Source organism: Lepisma saccharinum, chromosome 4 (genome assembly GCF_977018435.1).
Source record: "Lepisma saccharinum chromosome 4, izLepSacc3.1, whole genome shotgun sequence".
Taxonomy (NCBI): Eukaryota; Metazoa; Arthropoda; class Insecta; order Zygentoma; family Lepismatidae; genus Lepisma; species Lepisma saccharinum.
Window position 1 is genome coordinate 112,149,423 of NC_139232.1, and position 9,107 is coordinate 112,158,529.

Sequence of the window (9,107 nt, forward strand, 5' to 3'; positions counted from 1 at the left end):
GATCTGTATAAGGAGTAACATGCCGAACTGTTTGGAAATTCTATTTTGAATAGTTCATACATCTTTGCAATACTTAAGTTGGACGACAAGTACTGTTAGCTAGAACTTCTGCGGCAAAAATGAGATTCCATCTTTATTTATGTGCTTTTTAATATTTGTACGCATTTTTTCGTCTATTTCTTTTAACTTTGTCTGACGTCCACCTCTCTTTTCTTCTTCTACCATGCACTGGTTCTTTAACTTCATTAGCATTGTCCTTACTTGTCCCTCAGCAATTGCAAGTGTGTTAAGAAACATTTTACGATATACTCTGTCTTACGTTATGGTCATCTGGTAAAAAATAATGAAACGTTCTTTCCTTCCTCTTTTTGTCTTCTGACTTCGTTGACCTCACAGGAGCATTGGAAGCGATGAACTTACTCAACCATTCTTGTTGTCGGGAAACATTTATAATATATATTTATAATACGCATTATTAACTTTCATTCTTGTATTGTCATCAAAATCGTTGCACTTAAATCCTCTTGTTTGGCATGTCCGTGACTCACAACGTGGACGAAGCAATCTGCGAGAAGGAATAACTTGATGACTCTTTTCACTTACATACTCATAACCCAAAGAACGACAGGCTTTTACATTTTTCGTACTTTTTCGCTTTACTGGAGTAACCCTCCTTTTGAGAACCATCTACTTTAAAATCTGTGTGGCTTGATCCCGGAGGGTTGTTTCTCTCTTGTACACTAACACGTCTGTTGTGCTCGGTGCAATCCAATATGAAGTGATTGTAACAAACCAAATCCTGACACGTTACGCATGCAGGAAATATTTCTTCCTCACAATGCAAGGAACTACATACAGCGAGAACATTCCTCGGTGAGGAATGTACGGACGATTCATTATCACTGGAAGATATAAGAAAATCAATATCCTTGTCCTCATCATCCGCTAATGTTTCTGAAGAACTGTCAACGTCACTAACTACTGCACTCGAGTCATTGATCACACCACCTGAGCTCTTCTATGGCACCGACAGAGGAAGTTCATCACCTGTATCACCACTTTCAGAATCTTCTTCCATGCCTATCACAACACCTTCATAATGAATTTTCTCAGGATCCCACCACATTTTTACTTTCGCTCCATATTGCAACTTCTTCATTCCATGGGGGAGTGTAAGTTCTTGGCTTATGACGATGTTAGTACTGCCATCAGTCTACTTCACAAGCACGTCCTTCTTCATATCTTCTGAATAATTACACAACGTGCAACACCACTAGAAGGCTACTCTTCAAAATAATATCAAAGAAATATGGCATTTCTTTTATAAACCATTCGAAGTAATTTAGTTGCGAGAAGTAAACCAGATGATTGCCAATTTCATTGAAAGTCTCAAAAAGTAGACTGTACATTGTTCCAATAGAAACACAAACAACTGTGTCTTACATGTTTTCTGATATCTTACAAATGGAAAAATGAAATATAAAAGGTTTTATTACAGCGGCATCTGTTAGGCAAAATTTAGTAGAACTGACACATCGTGAATGGATTGTAAAATGATATCATGTTTTTCTCCACGAAGCGGCGAATTTCATATTCGTCGGTTCGTGAAATTATCATAGTACTAGTTTTCATATTCGTCAAAACGTTGTCCATCTTTATCTCCTAAGCAATATTTAATAGAAACTTGAAATTTTGTGAGAGCAAAGTACAAGTTGTTCCAACATATACAGCGTCAAAAACTCAAAATGTCAAATTTTGCACATTCGCCGGTTCGTGATGCAGGGGAGTTGACATATTCGCCAGTTCGTGAAAACATCGACGATATGAAGTCATACAACCTGGTTGCTTGACTGTTTTTAAAAAAGTTTATTTTTTGTGTGGTGTGAGCCTCATATATTGACAGTTCAGAACCACTCTTATTTTATTTTTACTATCACCGATTTGAAGATGGCGGGCATTTTTTTATCATGGCGCGCGTCATTTTCTCCATTCGTAAGCAACAGCGGCAACTTTTTTTCTCAGCTCTGGTAAGTCCTACAACAATGAGACAAAATCTGTGATATTAGGCACATTATAGGCTACAATTATATTTATGTGTAATTTTCTAAATATTATTCCTTCATAATAAATTTTAAGGTTAAAATTGTGTATTTTAATCGCTCAAAATGACATATTCGGACATTTTTTTGGGGGGGAAGGCAGTTTGTTTGACACTTGAATTTTTTTGCATGGTTACATGCTGCCATTTTCCTCGCAATAGTTCAGCACCCCCTGGCGATAGAAGTTTGAAACCTTCAATGGTGAAGCGGGAATGTCTTATAAGTGCAATGTATGGTTGCTTAAAATCAAAAATGCGTTTACAAGGTAACAAAGAAAATAAAAACATAGGAAGCTTTACTTTTCAGCACGGCCTCGTATATATACTTTATTGCAGAGCCATTTCAGGATTGTAATGTTGTTGATTGACATTCCAAATTACAGTTTGCAGAATTTTAACACAAAATGTTAATAAGTAATGAAATTACACATGCCATATTTAATGCAAAATGTTGAATTTTTCACGAGTTTTGTATCTATTAAACCAATTCAATCTCAAACTCAAAATTTTTACTGAAGTTACTTATCATGAAGTACTGTATTGTGTACAAATTTCAGATTTTTAAACAACTGCCCACCAGAGATATTTAACCCTGAACTTGGATTTTTTTAACAAAAAGTACATGTTTATGACCCTGTAGGGAAAAAAATATTAAAGTCTCAAGCTTGAAATAATTTTGACATACTCTATTGGTACACAGGTACTTACACAAAAAATTCAAGTGTCAAACAAACTGCCTTCCCCCCCAAAAAAAATGTCCGAATATGTCATTTTGAGCGATTAAAATACACAATTTTAATCTTAAAATTTATTATGAAGGAATAATATTTAGAAAATTACACATACAGTATATTATCAGTTCAGTAAAACAATAATGGGAAAGAAAGAAGTGGCAGTAAAGACAAAAATGCAGCTATACAAATCAATATTGGTCCCTATATTAACATATGGAATGGAAAGTTTACCACTTCAAGATAAACATCTGAGTAAAATTCAGGCTAGTGAAATGAAATACCTGAGAAGAGCTGTTAATAAGACTAGGAGAGATAAAGTGAGGAATGAAAGAATAAGAAGAGAAGTGGAACAGGAGTCGCTAGAGAAAACAATTGAAAAGAGACAGCTAAAGTGGTGGGGACATGTATTCAGAATGAATGAAGACAAAAAGGTAAAGCAAATTCTAGAAGTAAAGGTTGTAAGCCCATAGTGTAATATTGCTCATAAATGACTGATGTAGACTCAACAGACAGGTGACTCTGGAAGGTTCTGCCATTGGCTGAGCTTCTGCGCTGGTCGAGCGAGAAGTTTAGCGTGGCAGATCCTTGCCGACTACGAGAGACTTCTGACGTACTGGACACTGGCTGGACAGGCTGAGTATATTGCATTACGGTCTATCGCCCTTTATAGGCCCTCATGGCCGGGTGTAATTTACCTAAAGTCTATTGATTTATTTTGAGTTCTTAAAAGTGCAAGAAAAGGAAATTGTTTTAGTTTAGATTTTTTTGGTGGATTGCTCCGGGTCATGTTGGCTGTGGGGGGTTTTGGGCTGGGTTGCGATTTGCTCTGACTCGTGTAGCCTTTACTTACCGACTGCTGACTATCAAATGGGACAAATTAAACTAGGTTAACTGGGAGATAATCCATAGACATTTCTGTTGAATTAATTGTATTTGGAAAGTATAAGTACTAATATGTTTTGCAATAAATATTGGTAAACGAATATTAAGTTCCAATTGTATACTTTAAGTACCTAATATATGATCATCCACTGCGCCGATAAGACAATCCTCGTCTCACTTCTTTGGTATTAAAGGGGAAACAAGAGACGTAGAGGATTATAAGGTGCAAGGTAGGAGAGGTAAAGGAAGACCAAGGATAATGTTTGAAGACAGAATGGAAAAGATTGGAAGAGAAATGAATAAGACAATAAATATGATGAAGAGAATGATGAGAAACAGACAGGAATGGAGGAGATGGATCGAGGCAACCAACCCTACGCTATGATGGCAGAAGGGGACTAGAGGAAGTAAGTAAGTAAGTAACACATAAATATAATTGTAGCCTTTAATGTGCCTAACATCACAGATTTTGTCTCATTGTCGTAGGACTTACCAGAGCTGAGAAAAAAAAGTTTCCGCTGTTGCTTACGAATGGAGAAAATGACGCGCGCCATGAAAAAAAAAATGACCGCCATCTTCAAATCGGTGATAGTAAAAATAAAATAAGAGTGGTTCTGAACTTTCAATATATGAGGCTCACACCACACAAAAAATAACTTTTTTAAAAATGGTCAAGCAACCAGGTTGTATGACTTCATATGGATTGACCCCCCTTTGAAGCAAATAGGATCCGTGGTAGTCCTAAGAGACCCATGTTTTAATGTACAAAAAAACGTAACATACGTTGTACGTTACAAATTTTTGAAGTATTCATCAAAGTGTAGATAATATGTAACCATTATTATTAACTTTATTCGATTTTTATTGCTTAACACAACACATTGGTATTATTGAATTCTTGATAGATTCGTTTATGCGTAAAAATGTTGCATACTGGAAACTAGAGAAAAACATTATGAAGCACGGTTTATAAAGTTGGTACGTGTTAATCGTCTATTAACATTATCGACCTGCAATCTAGTTGCTTCAGATTCGATTTTCGGTTGTAGCACATTTAAATTTCAAGTAGATACAGTCAGGATTAGCCTATTTATCTTAAATTTTATTGATATTTGATGTTGTTGGATTTTTTGAGTTTCACGATATCATCCCCTTCCGGTTAGTAATTGCTTTGTGTGGTGGGGGGGGGCAGATATAGTGTACCCCACTATATCTGCCAATGCGACACAATATATTAAAAATTTGCCCCCTCAAGAATTGACTTTCCACCCCTACTAAGAATTTCCCTACGTACGGGCCTGGAAAGAAGACAGAAAGAGTGAGAGGGAGGGAAGGGGAAGGAAGAATGAAGGAACTCTCTCTCTCTCCCTCACGGAGGGGTGATAGAGAGAGGGGGAAGTACTAGGAGGGGAGGAAGAGAGTTCATTTCTCTCACCTTCTCTCTCTCTCTCTCTCTCTCTCTCTCTCTCTCTCTCCTTCACACATACACACCTCCTTACAGAGGAAGAAAGAGAGAGAGAGAGAAATATAGTAAACAGAAAAAAAGAAAAATGTAAGACAAACCGTGGGAGAGAAGATCTGGAGGCAGTGAAGGTAAGATATTCTCCCTCGAAACGTAACGTTAATATAAGTATACGAGGGTTGCTGGAAAAGTTTCTGCAAACTACCACCAGCAGTGGTGCTCCGCTATTATAAAAATCGGAAGAATATACTTTTTCTTTATGTTCAAATTATATTTCATTGTTTGTTTAAGCCTATTCGTTTATTTTTCACAGCAGTTTGAAGAAGTAGTATCGTGTGAGAAATGGAAATTTCTCGTGAACACTTTCGGAATTTTTTATGATTTCAAATGTAGTTTAACACCGAAACAAGGCATCGAGCGTCTTCATTTGGCTTTTCGGGATGAAGCACCATCCAAAAGAACTGTGTACAATTGGTTTTCCGAATTCCGGCGTGGTCGCACATTTCTCAGTGATGAATTTCGTGAAGGTCGTCCATCCACGTCTGTTGTTGCCAGTAATGTTGATGCTGTGCGTGAAATGATTGAGAGAGATCGGCATGTGACATACCCTGAGATTCAAGCATTTTTGAACATAGACATGAAAGCAATACAAACGATTTTGCATGGTCATCTAAACATACGGAAACCAGTGGCGTAGCATTTACATTTCGGGTGGGAACGCCAAGTCCGAAGGAAGAGTCGGCCCTTTCTTGCTTAATAATTTATTTATGGTATTAGTCGCCACAGGTATTATTTGCCTGAAGTAAGCTGGGTTTTCAATAAAACATCATCATTGCATGTTTTAGCTAGAAAATTAGATGACTCACTATGCCACAGATGTTTTGAACTCTGGTGTTCTATACCTTTTTTTATATCTTTCTGCATGACGCAAGTCATTAAAAACCTACCTGAATCACAAGCGCCTCTGCACAACAGTAGACGTCATTGTTGTGGGCGATCCAACTGAATGGCTTATTGCAGAAAGGGACCTGAGTCACATTTTTGAGGTATCGGAGTTAATTTTTTCATCTCCACTGTGTCTAGCAGCATACTGCAGGGGGGTGCATTGAGGGTTGCAAAATTAACTATTCATTATGTTGAATATTTGAGCCAACAACGGCACATTTCTTTCTTACACTATTAATATTATACGATTTTTCATTGTTTTTCTCAGAATTGTGCAAAAGTGACTCAGGTCCCTTTCTGCAATAAGCCATTCAACTACTGATTGATTTGGTTTATTTTATTTCGCTTTTCTACCACTTTTGGTTAATTGCGAATATGAATATGAGTGATGATATTGATGAAGGGACACTGACAAAGGACACCCGTGCTCACGCCGGGATTCGAACCAGGGACCTCTGTCGTCTCGGCGCACTGTGAAAAGCAGAGTGGATGATCCAAATATCGTACACTCTACTGACGTAACAGTGCCGATTAGTAATTCAGACCACTGTTTATTACATCTTGAGAATGCTGATAAACATTTTAAAATAATTTTCTCCAGAGACCATTCGATGTTAAGAGTTTTCAAATGAATGCTAAACATTTCCATTCACACAATATTAAGTAGTTAGATAATAACGAAAAAATACAATAAAAAAATAATAGTTTTGCGGGTTAAGTGGTAGAGCAGCCACAGGCTGAATTTCTACCACGAGGACTTCACCAACTTATTTGACAAAAACTGTGTTGATCTTTTAGTTTCTAATACACATCGCTGTTCGTGCGATAAATTATACAATGCAGTGGCCATTAAGAAGCAGTATATTTGAGATTGGTAAAGTTACGTCAGTCAATATTGCGTATTGTAGCATCACATAGCACGAGTTGCATGAGCGCAAAGAGCGAAGAACCGGGTAGGAATTCTGCCCCTGTCGTCTGCTTCAGAAGGCAGGAAGGGTCACATGAACCAATCACGGTAGACCTCTCGTACGCTGGCGTAAGAGAGCCCATTTACGCGCGTGCTGTAGAAATGGAAGCTTTCCCTCCATAAAGGCAGCAAGGAATATAGGAGTCCTGTACGCCGAACCTGCATTGAAAAGAGATGCTAGAACGAGTGTTGAGAGTGGAGCGTTGCAAGTGGATCGCGAAAAAAAAACTATTATAATGCCATGAAGGTCAAACATATATGAAATTAGTCACGTTTTACTTTATAATCACAGCATTTAAGCATTTTTGAAATTTTAAATCTGGGAACGCCGGGCGTACGGGCGTACTATAACGCTACGCCACTGACGGAAACTTTCAAGCCGTTGGATCCCACACAACTTGACCGAAGCTCAAAAATAGGCTCGTGTAAATTGGTGTAAAGAAATGCTCGAAAAATTCAACCGAGGCAAGTCAAATTTAGTGTACTACATCGTTACAGGGGACGAAAGTTGGATCTATTCATACGAACCCGAAACTAAACAGCAATCTACTGTTTGGGTGTTTCAAACTGAGCCGAAACCAACAGAAGTTGTTCGTTCGCGGAGTGCTGCCAAGCAAATGATTGCTTGTTTCTTCGGTTATACCGGACATGTGGCAACAATAGCTTTAGAAGATCGAAGGACTGTAAATACTGAGTGGTATTCAACAATTTGTTTGTCAGAGTCCATCAATGAATTGCGTAAAACAAAGCTAAATCGTCGCATTATTCTCCACCACGACAACGCTAGTTCCCACTCAGCACACCAAACTTGATTTTTTGTCCAGTAAAAATGTCGAATTAATGACTCATTGTCTGTACTCACCTGATTGATCACCTAATGACTTCTTTTTGTTCCCACACCTGAAAAATAAGATGCGTGGTGAGCGATTTGTGTCGCCTGTAGCAGCTGTTGACGCATTCCGAACAGCGGTTTTTGAGGTATCAACTTCAGAGTGGAAAAAATGCTTTCAAATTGGTTTGAGCGTATGCAAAAGTGTATCGATCTTAAGGGTGAATACTTTGGAAAACAATAAAGCCATTCCCAGAATTTCACATGTCTTCTTTCATATTGATTGCAGAAACTTTTCCAGCAGCCCTCGTAGTTAGAGGCACTAGACAATGGATAATGTCAATTTAAAATTGTACGCTAATGGTAAATTTTGTTCGTAGAAGAATTTCAAAGCATTTAAACACGTAATTATTTCCTAATTGCGGACAGTTCTCATCTCAATAACGGACATTTTTACGTTTCCCATTGGTTTCCGGTATGGAGGTAGCACTGGATGAAGTTACATGGTCCTACAGTAAATACAAGTAATTCTTCCGTTAGCGCCCACACAAAATTCCAGCGGCCAGGCAGCATAGCACTTACTAGCTCAGCCTCTCCACTCCCCCGCGGGTCTCCCCGATGGCGTAGTGGTATCGACTTCGCGTTGTAATCAAAAGGTTCCGGGTCCGATACTTAGTGGAAGCACATACTGGTTAGGATCCACTTTAAACTGTAGGTGAGGTCCCGATTAGTCTGTCCGTGCATTATGTGAACTTAAAAGCAAAAACTGAGCCCCTCCTCCCCCAACAATGTAAACGGTGTGTTGTAAATTGATTGGATTTATTTCACGTCTCCCCTCTGCACCTTTGACTAATCGCGGAGATGAAGATGAGTGATGATGTGATGAAATTGATGAAGAGACACTCACAAAGAACACCCATGCTCGGGCCGGGATTCGAACCTGGCACATCTGGCGCGCTGTTCTAACCGCTTCGCCACGGTGTTCGGTTGTGTGTTGTAAACAAAGCTGTGCCATTCTCTACATTTTCCTTCAATTCGAGCAGTATACTGTAAGAAGTCAGTTCTGATCAGTTAACTCATAACTGAGTTTGATGTTCCAGAAATTATCATGAATACATTATTCCAGAGAGATCGTTTGAAATTAAATTTTTGGCAGAAATTTCCTAATCAAGTTTATGCTTCCATTCGTC